Source organism: Pan troglodytes, chromosome 13, assembly GCF_028858775.2.
Source record: "Pan troglodytes isolate AG18354 chromosome 13, NHGRI_mPanTro3-v2.0_pri, whole genome shotgun sequence".
In the NCBI taxonomy this organism is placed as follows: domain Eukaryota; kingdom Metazoa; phylum Chordata; class Mammalia; order Primates; family Hominidae; genus Pan; species Pan troglodytes.
This window is the reverse complement of record NC_072411.2, coordinates 74168002-74188883: the sequence shown is the minus strand read 5'-3', so window position 1 is coordinate 74188883 and position 20882 is coordinate 74168002. Positions and strand designations below refer to the sequence as shown.

Sequence of the window (20882 nt, the reverse complement as noted above, 5' to 3'; positions counted from 1 at the left end):
GGGGAGGTTGAGAAGGAGGTGATCAGGATGAGACACACGGAAAAAGATTCTGGGAAAGACAGCAATATTCTGTTTCTTAACCTGTGCAGTGTTTTCATGGTTTTTTGTAATTATATTTCTTCTATAATTATTCGTCATGCTTTAAATGTGTGTTTCATGCACATTTGTCTGTGTGCTATCTTTTACGATTAATAAAGGTTTAAAATAAACAAATCAGCTTCAGTTTTATGTGACTATAGAAGTCCTGAAATTGCTGGACTTATGATAAGTGTATTAATACAGCTTGATTTTTGCATGAATGTATTAGTAGAAAGTCATCTATTCCTGATTTGACAAATTCTCATATGTTATTTTAAGGTTCTTCTGCCAGTTGATTTAAATACAGATTAGCTGTTGAACAAATATGTTTACTATTCCAAAATGGTGACATTTGGGTTCCAAAGTTTCACAAGACCATTCTAAGAGTGACTTGAGGAGCACTGTATCATAACGAATGTTTGATTTAGGTTGTCCCCATTTTGCTAAGCCTTATTATACCAAGTAAGCTCGTTTCCAGGCCATGAAAAGCAATTCAAAAGAATTTCACATCCTCAGGATACTAGAAACCAGTACTCTGAAGATCATACTCTAAAAGTTGGCTCAGGCAAATTTCAATATGCAAATTTATGCTTTTAAATTACACTTCATTAAAATACACTTACCAGTTTAAGTGGAGGCTGATTTTGTAACTGCATTTGGAATTTAGATTCTTACTACTTTCAAACAAATGCTATGTAAACATGAAAATTAAGTAATCAAATGATTCTTTGCCCTCCTTCTACGACACTTTTCACTTGAAAATACAAATCCTGAAAACATCCCACTAAGGAAATGAAGTCCCTCGGCTTTGGAAATATACTTTAACCAAGTGGAGAGCAGACTGCCCTGACCTCATGAAGATCACAGGCACAGGGAAACCTCACAAAGGCCCTGGGCAACTCAGCCCAGAAACTCTGCCCAGGCCCAAACAAGCCCTTTGCATTCTCCTGCCTTTACCAACCAACCCCAGGAGACTGGCCTGTATTCTCAAGGTTGGCCTCCACCCCTCCTAGCCCTTAAGGTCCTCCCCGCAAGTCTGGCTGTAACAGGGCCTATGGTGTCCCCCAACACTCCTTTCATTACTGCTCTAGTTTGAGAAAAGGGCAGAGTGTGATAAAAGCGCAGAATGCAAGGACCAATAGCACTCACCCAGCATGTGCAACAGCCCAAACTCCTCACAAGCCCGAGCCGGTAGAGTCATTAGACCCTCATTTTACAGAGAAGAGAATCAAAGCCCAGAGAACTTGTAAAATCTGCCTGAGGTGACACAGCTGACAGAGTGGAGCCCAGTCAAGCCATTGCTGGTGCCAGTGATTTCCCTGCCTCACTGCAGACTTGGCGTCTTAGACTCAGCTCCATTCAGTGGTTTAGAATTAGGGCTTTAGAGGTAGATAATCCTAGTTAGAGTCTCAGACCAATTATCTCCAAGCTATGTGACCTCAAGTAGGATAACCTCTCTGGCTTCAGTTATCCAAGTCAAAGCTCAATGAATGGTAGCCATTATTATCACTTCTTTCTCAGATGCTAATCTGTAGTGTAAGCCTCTGTTCTCAAACTTTCCTTTGCATAAGGACCACCTAGGGGAACTTTTTAAATGCAAATTACTCCTGCTCTGCTCTTGGGACCTCTGAGCCTGGTCCAGGAGGAACTATTTGAATGTTTCTTTTTTGTTTTGTTTTGTTTTGTTTTGTTTGAGAGAGTCTCACTCTGTCACGTAGGCTGGAGTGTGATCTCAGCTCACTGCAGCCTCACCCTCCTGGACTTAAGGGTTCTTCCCACCTCTCAGCCTCCCGAGTAGCTGGGACTACAGGCGCCTGCCACCACACCCAGCTAATTTCTGTATTTTTTGTAGAGACAGGCTTTTGCCATATTACCCAGGCTGGTCTTAAATGCCCCTGCTCAAGCCATCTGCCTGCCTTGTCCTCCCAAAGTGTCGAGATTACAGGCATGTGCCACCGTGCCCAGCCTTAAATATTTTAATAAAATTCCTGGATGTTCTTATGCAGAGAGCCAAGCATTGACAAATGGCAAGCAAGTGCTTCTATCCTGTGCTTTTAATCCTTTGAAATGAAAGTGTCCACTAGACCATAAACACATTTGTTTCCCTTAGGAAAACTCTAGCTCTAAGAATTTGAAGTATTTCTTCTAAAACAGATTCCACTCCACATTTGTCTTCTACTGGTGGCTTTCAATTTTTTTTTTTACCATAACCACAATGAGAAATACACTTTACACAGTGACAAAGAATATGCATGTTTACATATACATACATAAATAAATTTTCCATAAAATAACATCTTCACTTTTCACACTTCTATTTTTCATCCATTTTCTCTTGTAATGCTGACCACAACCCTTTAATTTTATTTCACAACCCAGTAGTGAGTTGCAATCAAGAAAGACTAACAGTAAGATGACCCAGATGTTGGAATTAGCAGACAAAGATTTTAAAGAAATTATTATAACTAATATTCAAAGATATAAAGGAAAATATGCATGTAATAAGCAGATTAAAAATTTAAGGTTGGGAGTGGTGGCTCACACGTGTAATCCCAGCACTTTAGGAGGCCAAAGAAGGAGGATTACCTGAGGCCAGGAGTTCAAGATCAGCCTGGCAACATAGTGAGACCCTGTATCTACAAAAAAAAATTTTAATTAGCCAGGCATGGTGGCATAAGCCTGTAGTCTCAGCTACTTGGAAGGCTGAGGCAGGAGAATTGCTTGAGCCGAGGAATCTGAGGCTACAGTGAGCTGTGAATATAGCACTGCATTCCAGCTTGGGTGACAGAGCAAGATACCCTCTCTAAAAAAAAAAAAAAAAAGAAAAGAAGAAGAAGAAAAGAAAGAAAGAAAGGAAGAAAAGCTAAGCAAAGAAATGGAAGGAATCACATGGAAATCCTAGAACTTAAAAATACAGGCCAAGCATGGTGCCTCATGCCTATAATTCCAGCACTTTGAGAGGCCAAGGTAGGAGGATTGCTGGAGGCCAGGCGTTCAAAGCCAGCCTGGTCAATATAGTGAGACCTCATCTCTACAAAAATTAGCTGGGCATGGTAGCACATGCCGGTAGTTCCAGCTACTAGGGAGGCTGAGGTGGGTGGATCAGTTGAGCCCCAGAGATCGAGGCTGCAATCAGCTGTGATCACGCCATTGCCTTCCAGCACGGGTGACAGAGTGAGATCCCGTCAAAAAAAAAAAAAAAAAGGGCCAGGCACAGTGGCTCACACCTGTAATCCCAGCACTTTGGGAGGCTGAGGCAAATGGGTCACCTGAGGTCAGGGATTCAAGATCAGCCTGACCAACATGGAGAAACTCCATCTCTACTAAAAATACAAATATTAGCAGGGCATGGTGGTACATGCCTATAATCCCAGCTACTCAGGAGGCTGAGGCAGGAGAACTGCTTGAACTCAGGAGGCAGAGGCTGTGATGAGCTGAGATCATGCCATTGCACTCCAGCCTGAGCAATAAGAGTGAAACTCCATCTCAAAAAAAAGAAAAAAGAAAATAAAATATAAATAAAAAGTACACATACGAAATAAAAACCCCACTGAATGGGCAGACTGAGATGGCAGAAGAAAGAGTCAGTAAACTAGAAATTACCTAGTTTGAAAAACAGGGAGAAAAAAAAGATTGAAAACAAAAGGCTCAGAGACCTATAGGACAATATCAAGCAATCTACCCTACATATAATTGGAACCCCAGCATGACCAAAAAGAGAAAAGAGAGCTAAAAAAAACTGTCCAGAATGATGGCCAAAAAGTTCCCTAATCTAGTGAACAACATAAATTTACAGTTTCAAGAAGCTCAGCAAATTCAAGCAGGAGAAATAAAAACCACATCTAGGTATATCACTGCTGAAAACCAAAGATAAAGAGAAGAATCTTTAAAGCAACCAAGGAAAAATGACTCATTACTACAGGAGAACAATGATAGTTTTAATAGACAACTTCTCATCTAAAACAATGGAAGCCAGAGACAGTGGTGTAATATTTAAATCTTTTTTTTAAAAAAAACTGTCAACCCAAAATTCTATATTGAGTAAAAATATATTTTAAGAATGAAAGCAAAATAAAGCCATTTTCAGATAAATGACAACTAAAAGAATGCATCACAGCAGACCTACGCTACAATAAATGCTAAAGGAAAAAGTTTAGGCTGGAAGAAAATGAAACCAGATGGAAACTCAGCTCTTCAGGGAGAAATAAAGACTACCAGATGGCCAGGTATGGTTGCTAACACCTGTAATCCCAGCACTTTGGGAAGCCAGGGCAGGAGGATCGCTTGAGCCTAAGAGTTCAAGACCAGACTGGACAACAAAGCAACAACCTATCCTACAAAAAATTTTTTTAATTAGCTGGACGTGGTGGTGCATGCCTGTGGTACCCACCACTTGGGAGGCTGAGTTTGGAGGATCACTTGTGCCCAGGAGTTCGAGGCTGCAGTGAGCTATGATCACACCACCACACTTCATTCAACCTGGATGACAGAATGAGAGTCCATCCCTTAAAAAACAACAACAACAACAACAACAAAAAAGGCCACCAGAAATAATAAATATGTAAGCAAATATAAAAGATTATCTTTTCTTTTCTTTCTCTTTATTTAAATACATATGACTAAGGCAAAATTGTAACAAAGTATTGTGGTAGCTACAGCATTCTCATACATAATACACGTGACAACTATAGCATAAAGCAGGAGTCAACAAACTTTTTCTGTAAATAGTAAGACAGGAAATATTTTAGGCTCTGTAAACCATGTGGTCTCTGTTACAACTATTCAACTATACCATCACATGGCATGAAAGTAGCCATAAACAATACATAAGTGAATGTGTGTAGTTATGTTGCAATAAAATAAAAGCAGGTACAGCCAAGATTTGACTCACCAGTAAGAGTTTGCCAACCCTTGGCATAAAGGATTGGGGGTAAATAAAACTGTATGGTTGCAAAATTTTTATATGTAATATGAACCGGTATCATAATTCCAGGTAGACTATAAAAAGTTAAGGACATATATTATAATCCCTAGAGCAACTATTCAAAATAAAAATGCAAAGAATAGGGCCGGGCACAGTGGCTCGCGCCTGTAATCCCAGCACTTTGGGAGGCCGAGGCAGTTGGATCACAAGGTCAGGAGATCGAGGCCATCCTGGCTAACACAGTGAAACCCCGTCTCTACTAAAAATACAAAAAAATTAGCCAGGCGTGGTGGCGGGTGCCTGTAGTCCCAGCTACTCTGGAGGCTGAGGCAGAAGAATGGCGTGAATCCAGGAGGCAGAGCTTGCAGTGAGCCGAGATTGCGCCACTGCACTCCAGCCTGGGCGACAGAGCGAGAGTCCGTCTCCAAAAAAAAAAAAGTGCAAAGAATAACAGAAAAGCCAATATCGAAAAATAAAATGGGACCAGGCACAGTGGCTCACAGCTGTAATTCTAACACACTGAAAAGCCAAGGTGAGAGGATTTCTTGGGTCCAGGAGTTCATACCAGCTAGGGCAACATAGCAAGACCTCCATCTCTACAAAAAAAAAAAAAAAAAAAAGAGAGAGAGAAAAAAAAAAACAGCCAGGCATGGTGGCATGCACCTATAGTCCTAGCTACTCAGAAGGCTGAGACAAGAGGATTTCTTGAGCCCAGGAGTTTGAAGATGCAGTGAGCTATTATCACACCAAGGCACTCCATCCTGGGTGATAGAGTGAGACAATGTCTCCAAAAATAAGTAAATAAAAAAAATGTAATTTTAAGAAAATACCCAACTGACTCTAGAGAAAACAGCAAAGGAAAAACAGAGGAACAAAAACAAACCAATGAAACAAACAGAAAACAAATAGACATAAGCCCAAATCTATCGATATTTATATTAAATCTAAATGGACCAAATTTGGCAGAGGTTATCAGACTAAATGAAAAAAACAAGACCCAACTATATGCTTTCTACAAGAGACATACTTGTGCCAGTTACCAATTTATTGCCTCTCAGCCCCAAATTCACCTTTCATTGCAGGTCCTGTAAAAATGGAGCTAGGTTTTTTAGATATTTTCCCTTTGCCATCTAGCAAAATACCAAGTTTTGTCAGTAGAGGGCACTAGAGAAACACTGCAGGAAGAAAGGATTTTCTTTCCTGGTTTTGTAGTGCTCTCCCAGCAGATAACCTGAGGCACTTTCAGCTTCTATAGTGCCCAGCTCCTGAAGTTCACAGTAGTCAGAAGTAAACAGAAGGCAGCAACTTCTGCATACCCTCTCAGGCAGTTTCATAGCAGAAAATCCCTCTAGCAAAACTCACTCCTCATTAACGACTTTCATTGGTACCCTAGAAAATAAGTGTCTGGTTGGGCCGGGCGCGGTGGCTCACACCTGTAATCCCAGCACTTTGGGAGGCCGAGGCGGGCGGATTAGACCATCCTGGCTAACATGGTGAAACCCCGTCTCTACTAAAAATACAAAAAATTAGCCGGCCGTGGTGGCGGGCGCCTGTAGTCCCAGCTACTCAGGAAGCTGAGACAGGAGAATGGCGTGAACCTGGGAGGCAGAGCTTGGAGTGAGCCAAGATCGAGCCACGGCACTCCAGCCTGGGCGACAGAGCAAGACTTAGTCTGAAAAAAAAAAAAAAAAAAAAAAAAGGAAAAGAAAGTAAGTATCTGGCAAGTTTTGGAGGGTGAATTTCCAGCAAGTTCTGGGGTTTTTCTTATTGTTCATTTATTTATTTATTTATTCTTTAGAAACAGAGTCTCGCTCTGTCGCCCGGGATGGAGTGCAGTGGCGTGATCTTGGCTCACTGCAACATCTGCCTCCCAGGTTCAAACGATTCTGCTGCCTTAGCCTCCCAAGTAGCTGGATTACAGGTGCCCACCATCATGCCCAGCTGATTTTTCTATTTTTAGTAGAGATGGGTTTTCACCATGTTGGCCAGGCTGGTCTCGAACTCCTGCTCAGGTGATCCACCCACCTTGGCTTCCCAAAGTGTTGGGATTACAGGCATGAGCTACCGTGCCTGGCCACATTAAGTTCTGTTAATGTGGCATCACATTGGCTTCTCTGCCATTCAATGAGTCACCCTCTTCAACAAGGTCTAGCTCTCAGCTTGGCAAGAAGGGCATGAGAGGTAGTAGTAGAGAGGAAGGGCATTCTTCTCTGGGCAACCTGTCTCAGCCTTAAGGACAGTGGCTGCTCCTTATATCTGCTATTTCTATATTCTTTAGAGTTTTCTTTAATACTAGCCAATCTCTCATTATTTCAATCGCATTTTATTTAATAATTCTTTATATTAAGCATTCCCACTTCAAATTGCTGTATCATTTTTGTCTGTTGATTAGACCCTCACTAATTTGACCTTTGAATATAAAGACAGATAGATCAAAAGAAAAAGATGTAAAAAGATATACCCTGCAAACAATAAGCATGAAAAAGCTGGACTGGCTATGTTATGATCATATAGTCTTCAAGACAGAGTATGCCAGAGATACAGTGGGACATTACACAGTGATTAAAGATTTAATTCATCAGGAAGACGTGTATATACTTAAAAACAGAACTCCAAGATACATAAAGAAAAACTGATAGAATTAAATGAAAAAACTAACAAATCTATAAACATCATTGAAGATTTTAATATCTTTTTCTCAGTAATTGATAGAACAATCCAAAAAATAGCAAAGACATAGAAATTTTCTTTTCTTTTCTTTTTTTTTTTTTTTTTTGAGATGGAGTTTCACTCTTATTGCCCAGGCTGGAATGCAGTGGTGCCATCTCAGCTCACTGCAACCTCCGCCTCCTGGGTTCAAGCAATTCTCCTGCCTCAGTTTCCCAAGTAGCTGGGATTACAGGCACCTGCTACCACGCCCAGCTAATTTTTATATTTTTAGTAGAGACAGAGTTTCATTATGTTGGCCAGGCTGGTCTCGAACTCCCAACCTCAGGTGATCCACCTGCCTCGGCCTCCCAAAGTGCTGGGATTACAGGCATGAGCCACCGTGCCTGGCCAATAACATACTTCTAAATAACAACTGGTCAAAGAATAAATCACAAGGAAAATTTTAAACATTTCAAAGTGAACGATAATTAAAATACAACATATCGAATATACGGAATACAGATAAGCAGTGATTAGGCCAGAGGTTCCCCAAATTTCTTGGTTCAAAATGCCTTCCTTCATTGTCTCAGTAAGTTTTTACAGTTCCCCTGGCCCAAAAAAAGACCACATAAGAGTTACATTTATTCCATACAGTCATATGTTGCTTAATGAAGGGAATACATTCTGAGAAAGGCATCATTAGGCGATTTCATCATTGTGCAAACATGATAGAGTGTACTTACATGAACCTAGATGGTATAGTCTGCTACACACCTAGGCTATATAATAGGGCCTATTGCTTCTGGGCTACAAACCTGTATAGCATGTTACTATACTGAATACTATAGGCAATGAGAACACAACGGTATGTATTTGCGTATCCAAATATATCTAAATATAGAGGCCGGGTGCGGTGGCTCATGCCTGTAATCCCAGCACTTTGGGAGGCCAAGTCAGGCAGATCACCTGAGGTCAGGAGTTTGAGACCAGCCTGGCCAACATGGTGAAACCCCATCTCTACTAAAAATACAAAAATTAGCTGACCATGGTGGCAGGTGCCTGTAATCCCAGCTACTCGGGAGGCTAAGGCTGGAGAATCACATGAACCCAGGAGGCAGAGGTTGCAGTGAGCCAAGACTGCACCAGCGCACTCCAGCCTGGGGGACAAGAGTGAGACTTCATCTCAAAAATAAACAAACAAACAAACAAAAAACAAAAAAAAACAAAAAACAAAACAATAACAACAACAAATAAAATACCATAGAAAAGATACAGTAAAAAATAGACAAACGGGATCTAATTAAACTAAAGAGCTTCTGCACAGCAAAAGACACTACCATCAGAGTGAACAGGCAACCTGCAGAATGGGAGAAAATTTTTGCAATCTACCCATCTGACAAAGGGCTAATATCCAGAATCTACAAAGAACTTAAACAAATTTACAAGAAAAAAACAACCCCATCAAAAAGTGGGCAAAGGATATGAACAGACAATTCTCAAAAGTAGACATCTATGCAGCCAACAGACACGTGAAAAAATGCTCATCATCCCTGATCATCAGAGAAATGCAAATCAAAACCACAATGAGATACCATCTCATGCCAGTTAGAATGGCAATCATTAAAAAGTCAAGAAACAACAGATGCTGGAGAGGATGTGAAGAAATAGGAACGCTTTTACACTGTTGGTGGGAGTGTAAATTAGTTCAGCCATTGTGGAAGACAGTGTGGCGATTCCTCAAGGATCTAGAACTAGAATTACCATTTGACCCAGCAATCCCATTACTGGGTATATACCCAAAGCATTATAAATCATGCTACTATAAAGACATATGAACACGTATGTTTATTGCGGCACTATTCACAATAGCAAAGACTTGGAACCAACCCAAATGTCCATCAATGATAGACTGGATTAAGCAAATGTGGCACATATACACCATGGAATACTATGCAGTCATAAAAAAGATGAGTTCATGTCCTTTGCAAGGACATGGATGAAGCTGGAAACCATCATTCTCAGCAAATTATCACAAGGACAGAAAACCAAACACCACATGTTCTCACTCATAGGTGGGAATTGAACAATGAGATCACTTGGACACAAGGTGGGGAACATCACACACCGGGGCCTGCTGGGGGGGTGGGGGGCCGGGGGAAGGATAGCATTAGGAGAAATACCTAAGATAAATGATGAGTTAATGGGCGCAGCAAACCAACATGGCACATATATACCTATGTATCAAACCTGCACATTGTGCCCATGTACCCTAGAACTTAAAGTATAATGAAAAAAAGAAAAGACATGGTAAAAATATGGCATATAAATTTTAAAATGGTATACCTGTATAGACCACTTACCATGAATGAAGCTTGCAGGACTTGAAAGTTGCTCAGGGTGTCAGTCAGTGAATGTGAAGGCCTAGGACATTACTGTACACTACGGTAGACACTTCGGCTACACTAAATATATTTAAAATTTTTTCTTCAATAATAAATTAACCTTCGCTTACTGTTGCGTTTTTCTTTTTTTTTTTTTTTTTGAGATAGAGTCTCTCTGTCACCCAGGCTGGAGTGCAGTGGTACAATCTCAGCTTACTGCAACCTCCACCTCCCAGGTTCAAGCAATTCTAATTCCTCAGCCCCCTGAGTAGGTGAGACTACAGGCACCTGCCACCATATCCTGCTAATTTTTGTATTTTTAGTAGAGATAGGGTTTTTCCATGTTGGCCAGACTGGTCTGGAACTCCTGGCCTCAAGTGATCTACCCGCCTTGGCCTCCCAAAGTGCTGGGATTACAGGCATGAGCCACTGCACCCGCCCTACTACTACTTTTTTACTTTATAAACTTTTAAAGTTTTCTTTAACTTTTTGACTCTTTTGTGATAATACTTATCTTAAAACATACATTGTATAGCTGTACAAAAATATTTTCTTTATATCCTTATTCTATAAGGTGTTTTTTTTTTTTTTTTTTTTTTTTTGAGATGGAGTCTCGCTCTCAACCCAGGCTGGAGTACAATGGCATGATCTTGGCTCACTGTAGCCTTTCCCTCCTGGGTTCAAGCGATTTCCAGTGCTAATTCTTGTATTTCTAGTAGAGACAGGGTTTCACCATGTTGGCAAGGCTGGTCTTGAACTCCTGACTTCAAGTCATCTGCCCACCTCGGCCACCCAAATTGCTGGGATTACAGGCATTAGCCATGGCACCCGGCCTGTTTTTTTCTATTTTTAAAATTTTTTACTATTTTTTTTACTTTTAAAACTTTTGTTACAAACTAAGATAAAAACACACATATCAGTCTAGCCGTATAGAGGGTCAGGATCATTAATATTACTGTCTTCCACCTCTACATCTTGTCCCACTGGAAGATCTTCAGGATCAATTACATGCACTGATCTGTCATTTCCTATGATAACAATGCCTTCTTCTGAAATGCTTCCTGAAGGACCTGCCTGAAGCTCTTAATGGGGTGGTGTCACTCTTTTTAGAAATATGTTCACGGTGGTTTGCTTGATTTCTTTCTTTTTTTATTTTTTAATTGTAGATTTGCTTGTAACCAGGTAATGCGCCATGGACATTCCTCTCTCTTAATGAAAACCTTTCCCTGTTACGGTCTATGTTTTCAAACTTTTTTTTTTTTTTTTTTTTTTGAGATGGAGTCTCACTCTTGTCCCCCAGGCTGGAGTGCAGTGGTGTGATCTGGGCTCACTGCAACCTCTTCCTCCTGGGCTCAAGGGATTCTCCTGCCTCAGCCTCCTGAGTAGCTGAGATTACAGGCACCTGCCACCACTTCCAACTAATTTTTGTATTTTTAGTAGAGATGGGGTTTCACCATGTTGGCCAGGCTGGTCTCAAACTCCTGACCTCAAGTCATCCACCCGCCTCAGCCTCCCAAAGTGCTGGGATTATAGGCGTGAACCACCGCGCCCAGCCTGTTTTCAAACTTTTTAAGGAGCTTTTTGAGATCTGCATAAGCTTCTGATAAACCCTTCACTGTGAATTTTCTTGGTGGTTCTTGTTTTATATCTCCTACAGTTTCCTTTTCTCTTGCCTCTTCTTCAGCTACACATTCTTATTCCATTTCAAACAACTCTTCATTAGTCAGTTCCTCAGGAACCACCTCTAGGAGCTCCTCAATGTTGTCGTCCTCATTCACGCCCAGGTTAAAGTTGTTTGCCATCTTAACCACAGCTTTGCTGATTTTGCAGCCTCCCCATCCTTGGCAAATACTTTAAAGTCATGGACAAACCTCTTGAGTCTCTTCTTCCAGATGCCATCCATACACTCCTTGGTGACATCACCCCAAGCCCAAGCAAGATTCTTCTTAATGCAGTCATAGATGTTGTAATCCTCCCAGATTTGCATCAGTGTTTTCTCAGTGTCTTCTTCAGTTGCAGAAATAGCCTGAAAGAAGGTCCTCCTCAGGTAGTGAGTTTTAAAAGCTGCTGTAACTGGCCAGGCACAGTGGCTCACCCCTGTAATCCCAGCACTTTGGGAGGCCAAGGTGGGCAGATCACGAGGTCAGGAGTACAAGACCAGCCTGGCCAACATGGTGAAACCCTGTCTCTACTAAAAATACAAAAATTAGCTGGGCGTGGTGGCACACACCTGTAATCCCAGCTACTCAACAGGCTGAGGCAGGAGAATCGCTTGAACCGAGGGGGCGGAGGTTGCAGTGAGTCAAGATTGCGCCACTGCACTCCAGCCTGGGCGACAGAGTGAGACTCCGTCTCAAAAAAAAAAACAAAAACAAAAACAAAACAAACAAAAAAAAGACACCTGCTGTAACTCCTTGATCCATTGGATCAAAGAGGTGGTATTTGGAGGGAGAAACACCTTGATGTTGGGATGAAGAGCGCCAATAAAAGGAGAATGTGCAGGAGCATTAACAGCAATAAGCAATAGCTCACACCTGTAATCCTAGCACTTTGGGAGGCTGAGGCAGGCAGATCACTTGAGCCCAGGAGTTCAAGACCAGCCCAGCCAACATGGTGAGACTCTGTCTCTACAAAAAAAAAAAAAAAAAAAAACCACACACACACACAAATTAGTCGGGTGTGGTGGCTTGCACCTATCGTTCCAGCTACCCAGGAGGCTGGGGTGGGAAAACTGCTTGAGCCCAGGAGGTGGAGGTTGCAGTGAGCCAAGATCACACTGCTGTACTCCAGCATGGGTGACGGAACAAGACCTTGTCTCAAAAAAATAAAAAAAAACCATAAGCAGAATCTTGGAAAGTTCATTATCCTCCAAACAGTACTTCTCCATTCTGCTGGCATAGTAATTCCAGAGAGAATCCTGGAAGAGGATTCATGACTATTAAGTAATGCAGTACACTGGCCTGTGTGAGCTTATTTATATTCTTGAAGGTCCTGGGGCTCTCACTGTGCCAGATCATAAAGGGTTTCAATTTGTAGCCTGCAACATTGTCTCCATGCAAGACTGTTATCCTGTGCTCAAAAGCCTTGAAACCTGGCATTACCTTGACCTTCTTCCTTGTGGATGAAAGTCCTTTTAGGCATCCATTTCCAAAAGAGTTCTATCTATAATGAAAGTTTGCCCTGGCAAGTATTTTCCTCCACAGTCAACTTTTCTAAAGTCTCCAAAAATTCTTCAGCTGCCTTCACATCAGCACTCACAGACTCGCCACTCACTTTCACATTATGTAATGGATAACAATTCTGGAATTGTTTAAACCACCCAGAGCAAACAGTAAATTCAACATCGTAGTCAGGTCCAGCCTTTTCTTTTATCATTGCAAACAAACTTTTTGCTTTGGCTGTGTTGGTCATGGTGCTGAGAGGGATGTGCTTCTGTTTGGGGCTTCAATCCAGGTCATTAGAAGTATCTCCATATCTGATATAGACCCTTCTCAAATTTGTGTTAATCCCATTGCCTTTAATGAAGCAAATACTTTAACAGCTTCCATCACTTAGTTATTCTTCAAAATCATAGCTATGGTGGAATGGGACATGCCTGCCTGATAAACAAACATTATCACTGACTTTTTACTTTTGTAGTTCTTAATCACTTTTAATATATATATTTTTTTTTGAGATGGAGTTTCGCTCTGTCGCCCAGGCTGGAGTGCAGTGGTGCGATCTCAGCTCACTGCAAGCTTCGCCTCCCGGCTCCCGGGTTCATGCCATTCTCTTGCCTCCGCCTCCCAAGTAGCTGGGACTACAGGCACCCACCACCACGACCGGCTAATTTCGTTTTTGTATTTTTAGTAGAAACAGGGTTTCACCGTGTTAGCCAGGACGGTCTCGATCTCCTGACCTTGTGATCTGCCCACCTCGGCCTCCCAAAGTTTTGGGATTACAGGTGTGAGCCACTGCGCCCGGCCCAATCACTTTTAATCTTTTTTTCTGGGTCAATCACTCAATGTGGCTCTTACTAACAACATTAGCCATAATTTTTGAATGCTAAGGGCTGTAATGAACACAACGCAAGATTAATTGTGTATGTTGCCCATTGTTGACCAAAACATTATGTGGCACACGACTGTAGTTATATCCAAACAACTTAATAAGTATTTAAATCCTAGCAACTTACTAGCCATTTGAAAAAAGAATACACAGAGTTGGAAGAATAGATGATATTCATATTTCATCACAGTTAAATAACAGAATTGCATCATTATGGGATTTGTGTACCTGTTGAGCCCTGTACTACTTCTCAAACCTTGGAACCAGATTGGATACCACCACTCTTATTCCCTGTGCCACATTGATTTTCACATGCTTCTTGCCTTTAACATAGTTGTGCTTAATACAATGACATACCAAAAAGATATGTCATCAAAAAGACTGTTTTGCAATTTCCTGTTGAAACTATGAATTACCTCAAGCTACATAGTTTTAGTTTGTATGGTATCATTGTGTTTTCCTTGAATTTTGAAAACTTCCCATGCTACCCATGTGAGTTTGCTGCAGTGCCCCAGATACTTTGGCACAGATAGAGAGGGAAATGTATAGAATTGAATGTATATATTGGAAGAACAGTGTGAGAAGATAATTATAGTCAAATGTAGCAAGTAGGTACAGGCTACCAGGATTTGGAGAAGCATTTAGAAAGTGTCTAAATTGCTTTGAGTAGACTGTAAGTAGAATTCTGGACATTGAAGACACTACCAATGAAAATTCAAATTCAAAAGAAAGTAAGGAAGCTGCTACTGAAAACTTGAGGAAAGGTAGTGGCAGAAAGCCAAAGAGAAAGTGTCTGTATCCTGATGACATCATCTCAGTCACTGGACCCAGGTTTGTTTGAATCCAGATGAACCCGTAGACAATAAATTCTATATTCTGCTTAAACAGATTTAAATTGTGTTTTTAATACTAATAACTGATCATTAATGAAATCTAAAATAAATAACCTGCTACTTGGGAGGCTGAGGCAGGAGGATTACTTGAGCCCTAGAGGTGGAGGTTGCAGTAAGCCAAGATTGTGCCACTGCACTCCAGCCTGGGTGGCAGAGTAAGACCCCATCTCAAAAATAAATAAATAAATAAATAAATAACCTATTGTATTTTTTGGGATTTTTTTGTTTTGTTTTTTTTGTTTTGTTTTTTGTTTTATTGAGACGGAGTCTCACTCTGTCGCCCAGGCTGGAGTGCAGTGGCACGATCCCAGCTCACTACAACCTCTGCTTCCTGGGTTCAAGCGATTCTCCTGCCTCAGCCTCCTGAGTAGCTGGGATTACAGGCGCACACCACCACACCTGGCTAATTTTTGTATTTTTAGTAGAGACGGGATTTCACCATGTTGGTCAGGCTGGTCTCAAACTCCTGACCTTGTGATCCGCCCAACTCGGCCTCCCAAAGTGCTGGGACTACAGGCGTGAGCCACCGCACCTGGCAAGAATAACCTATTGCTGAGAATGGGAAACAAGTTCTTTATTGAGCATTTGCTACTGCCTTTAATAATAATAAACTGCTGTAAATTATACAAAGACAGAATCCACCGAATGCATCAATGTTCAAAGAGAATATGAGACTACCTCCTATATATAAAGGAGCTATATATAATAAAGATAATTATGGTCAAATGTGGCAAGTAGGTATGGGCTATATAAAGGATAAGGAGGTGTGTGTATATATATATATACTCACACACATATATGAAGGTAGTCTCATATATCACACACACACACATATATATATACTAGAGATAGAATAGTCTCATATCACACACACACACATATATATACTAGAGGTAGAATAGTCTCATATCACACACACACACACACACACACACATATATATATATCCTAGAGATAGAATCTTGCTATGTTGCCCAGGCTGGAATGCAGTGGCACAAAGCACAATCATAGCTACTATAGCCTCGAAATCCTGGACTCAAAGGATCCTCCTGCCTCAGTCTCCCAAGTAGCTGAAACTATCTTCTGCTTTAACCAACTAGAAGATCCTTTTGAGTTCACTCTGCCTATTGTATCTTATGCTATGCAAAGTTCTCCTCTGAGCGATTTGCCACATCTTTATCTTTTACTGCATACCATAACATCCTGTGGAATTTACTGGCTCAAATTTTATTATTAACACAAATATGAATGCTAAAATCATATGACAGAACTGTTATAGTCATCCAAATGATCCAGGGCATACTTATATTAATTTTTTGTTATTGAAGCAAAAACCTGGAATATAATTATTGCAAAAACAGTGTGGCCCCAGGTATCTCCAGGCCCCAATTTGGGAAACACTGCTGTAAGTGATAGAAAGCCATTTAACCATTTAAACTGTGGTGACATCCTTTTCATGTCAGGCAGAGCAATGCTGAACACACTCCAGTCTTTCCTGAATTAGTCAAGACTCATTATTCTAAATATTAACAATTTTCAGGCTCTATCAGAACCTCATCAAGGTGTGTCAGGATAGTCTCCCTATGCTAATTAGCCCCAAATTGCTGCATTAGCGGGCCATATATCAGCATTTGGTAGTTTCTTTAATCTTTATTTCTAACCATCAATTTCCTTTTATCTTGCTTTCTTTTTATCTTGAGAAACAATATCTTAAACTTCTATAATATATATTTCCTAATAATTTGTGAGAATTAAAACTTAGTGATTTATTGCATTAGTATCTGTCATTTAATTGCTCAATAAATATTAGATAATCACTTACATATAAGCCAAATTTATCTCCAGATGGATCTGTCTACTAAGAGCTAAATGATACTTGATACTTCTGCCTGGAAATCTCATAGGCATTGTAGTGGATTGATTGTAAAAATGTCCCAATTCTTTCTCTCTCCCTATAACCATGCCCTTTGCCATGTGACTTTGCTGCTCTTTCCACCAAGAGGTGGCGTCTGCTTAGGGTGACTGACCATCCCAGTTTGCCCAGGACTGAGGGGTTTCCTGGCACATAGGACTAGAGTGCTGAAACCAGCAAAACTGTGAGCAAACCAGGATGAGTTGATCACCCCAAGTCCAATTCCCCTTTTGAATCTGGGCTGACCTCATGGCTAGCTTTGGTCAGTAGAATACAGTGGAAGTGACAATGTACAAGTTCCAAGCGTGGATCTCAAAAGGCATCTTACAATTCTTCTCTTGCTCAGATCCCCGCCACTGCAGGCCACCTGCAGATTAGCCTGCTAGTTGATGAGATGGCCCAGTGACCCTTGTCACCTCAGCTGACAGCCAACCAACTGCCAGCCATGAGAGTGAGGCCATTCCAAACAAGCCAGCGTCCAATTCAGTCAGCCCTCCACAGACACATGAGCGAGCTTAGACATACAAACAATAAGAAATGCTTATTGTTTTAAGCTACTGAGTTTTGGGGTAACTGGTGACACAGAAGTAGCTAACTGATAGAGATACCTCAAACTCAGCATTAAAGCTAAACATATATCCCAGAGAAATGAAGACTTGTGTTGACACAAAACATATACACAAGTGTTTATAGCAGCTTTATTCAGAATAATCAAAATCTGGAAAAATCCAGATGTCTTTCAATGGGCAAATGGTTAAACAAACTGTGGGATATAATATCATGGAATACTACTCAACAATAAAAAAGAATAAATTATTGTTACATACAACAATCTGGACAAATCTCCAGAAAATCACGTTCTCTGAGGGAAAAAAAGCCAATCTCAAAAGCTTTCATACTATATGATTCCATTGATGTAACATTATTGAAATGATAAATTATAGGAATAGAGAATAGATTAGTCAATATCCTTGTTATAGGCCAAGCACGGTGGCACATTTCTGCAGTCCCAGCTACTGGGGAGGCTGAGTCAAGGGGATCACTTGAGCCTGGGAATTGTGGCCCAACCTGGGCAACATAGCAAGACTCTATCTCCTTTAAAAAAAAAAACAAAAAGTTGTTGATTTGCTCTATAACTTCACACTATCACTGGGGGAACTGTGGAAAGGGTACAAAGGATCACTCTTTATCATCTCTTACAACTGCATGTGAATCTATGATTATCTCAAAATTAAAAGTTTAATTTTAATTTTTTTTTTGAGACGGAGTCTCGCTCTGTTGCCCAGGCTAGAGGGCAGTGGCACGATCTCGGCTTACCACAACCTCTGCCTCCCAGGTTCAAGCTATTCTCCTGCCTCAACCTCCCAAGTAGCTGGGACTACAGGCGTGCCCCACCATGCCCAGCTAATTTTTCTATTTTTAGTAGAGACAGGGTTTCACTATGTTGGCTAGGCTTGTCTCGAACTCCTGACCTCGTGATCCACCCGGCTCCACCTCCCAAAGTGCTGGGATTGCAGGTGTGAGCCACCGCGACTGGCCAAATTTTTCTAACCTTTTGAATTTTCTATTGTTCTTGGGCCAAAAATCTATTAGGTCCTACATGATATATTTCCTGCCTACCTTGCCAGCCCCACCGTACATACTCTCCTCATCCACTGTGGTCCGGCCCAGCTCACCTTCTTCCAGGTTTTCAAATGTCCCTTTCAGACTCAGAACTTTGCACATACTATTTCATCTTTCTATAATGCCTTTCTCTCAACTATTTACCTAGCTAACTCTCATTTACCCTTTAAGTCTTTTATATGTCATTTTTTCGCTTCAGTCACTCACTATGTGATGGGGTTATTTCATACAATAAATACATGGTTCATACCAACAGAGTTTACAGTATTCAGCCATCTGGGTCCAGGTTACTTTTGATGTTTATTTCCCTTTTGTTATCCCAAGACTTAAGTAAAACCTTGTTTAAACATCTCAGGATTCCAGCAGCTATTCTTTGGATTATGACAGAGTATCAAAAGTATAATAGAGATAAGAGTGAAATCCTTTACTGAGTTCAACCAGGGAAGGTAATTGCATAGTAAGAAATCCCCAGCCTGGCACGGTGGCTCACGCCTGTATTCCCAGCACTTTGGGAGGCTGAAGTGGGAGGATCGCCTGAGGTCAGGAGTTCTAGACCAGCCTGGCCAATACGGAGAAACCCTGTCTCTACTAAAAATACAAAAACTAGCCAGGCATGGTGGTGCTCTCCTGTAATCCCAGCTACTCAGGGGGCTGAGGCAGGGGAATCACTTGAACCTGGAAGGCAGAGGTCGCAGTGAGCCAAGATGCACCACTGCACTCCAGCCTGGGCAACAAGAGGGAAACTCCGTCTCAAAAGAAAATAAATAAATAAATAAAAGAAATAGAAATACAAATAAAAATGCTTACGTGTTTACACATTTGAAACATGCATAGGGTTTTATGCATTTGAAAACGCGTGCACAAGTACATGCAAACAATCTGACATGACTGCCTAGGGTCAGTTCCCCGTGAATAACCTGCAAGGTTCTTCCCTCTGCTCCCCTCTCCATTTTCAAAGAAGCGAGCAGAAGCAGCCCAGGTGTAGCACACAGGGAAACTACGGAGAGGCTTGCCAAGGCAGGACTTTGCCCCGCTTACTGAATGGGGCAGTCCTTGCCGCACGGGTTAGGAGCAGTGTTTGGCCTTTCCAAACTTCAGTGCTGCAGGCGGGCCCTGCACTTCCCCATCCACAGCGCCTGACGGCTTCACAATGCCCCTGGACCACCCACTGCCGCCTCGGAGGCCCACGCCCAAATCCCCTGGCCTGGCCTGGTCCACTGGATCCCGGAAACAGCGTCTGCCTTCACCTTGGCTGCCGCCAGGACAAGGCCTGCTTAGACACGAGTGAGAAAAGTGGGCCTACACCCTCTCCGCCTGGGCCTCCCTCCGCGGTTTAAAACCCATTCAGCTGAGGCCCGAGAACGCCGAGTCTCGCGGTAAACCTGGCGGCGATGAGCCTATAATGGTGTATTTCCAGGCAATAATCCCACAAGGAAGAGCTCAGTATCACCTGCATTCCACAGATGCAAACGACGAAGCACAGAAATATTCAGTCCTTTCCCCAAGGCCACAAAGTCTGGCTCCCGAGCACACGTGTCAGCACATCCTCTTCACATCCAAAGGAGGTGGCACAACCCTTTTGTTCTAAAATGAGAGAGTGGAAAGAAAGACTCTGTCAAAGAGAAGGGAATTTTGTGTCCAAGGGTAGTTTCTAAGTTCCAGACGTTTCCTTCCTATTTCTCCCGTTTGTTGGTTGTGGTGATGGTGGTGGCGGTGGTGTGTGTGTGTGTGTGTGTGTGTGTGTGTGTGTATGTGTTTTGCTTTAACCGCTGAATAGACACTAAAGTGAAAAGGGTCTAAGGCCTGCGAGGCTCTGAAAGTTCCAGAAGCATGCTGCACTGACAACCCAACGATAAGAACACCTAGGGCCGGCACGTGGGCTCACCTCTGCAGCTCTTAGGGGAGGAGTTGTGGTTTCAACCTGACAACTGGAGCCAATCAACACTGGACACGCGGAAGACCCGAGGTCCAAGACCCCCCGGCGACGTTCCCCTCCCTGCTACACTTACCCCCTCGCTTCCAGTCCCCCGCCCCGCCGCCCCCCACGCACAGCCCCCTCCCGGCCCCCCCGGAACGCCGGGCACAAATGGTCCTCAGTTCAGGGGCGGGAAACCTCGGAAATTTTTTTTTTTTTTACATTTTTTTAAATTTTAAGTTCCGGGGTACATGTGCAGGATGCGCAAGTTTGTTACATAGGTAAAGGTGTGCCAAGGTGGTTTGCTGCACCTATCAACCTATCACCTAGGTGTTAAGCCCAGCATACATTAGCTGTTTTTCCCTACCCTGCTCCCCACCCCCACCCCCTGACAGGCCCCAGTGTGTGTCGTTCACCTCCTTGTGTCCATGTGTTCTCTGAGATTGTTTTCTTTCGTGAG

At 42.1% G+C, this 20882-nt stretch overlaps 1 long non-coding RNA gene across 1 annotated transcript in view; it reads right to left on the bottom strand.

The window, feature by feature from the left end:
* The window catches only part of LOC107973828 (uncharacterized), a 257209-nt gene that overhangs the window by 230370 nt on the left and 5957 nt on the right, over positions 1-20882 (bottom strand). Inside the window, exon 5 of the long non-coding RNA XR_008546817.2 lies at positions 19958-20091. This is a non-coding gene — a long non-coding RNA (uncharacterized LOC107973828). The remainder of the gene's footprint in view (positions 1-19957; positions 20092-20882) is intronic.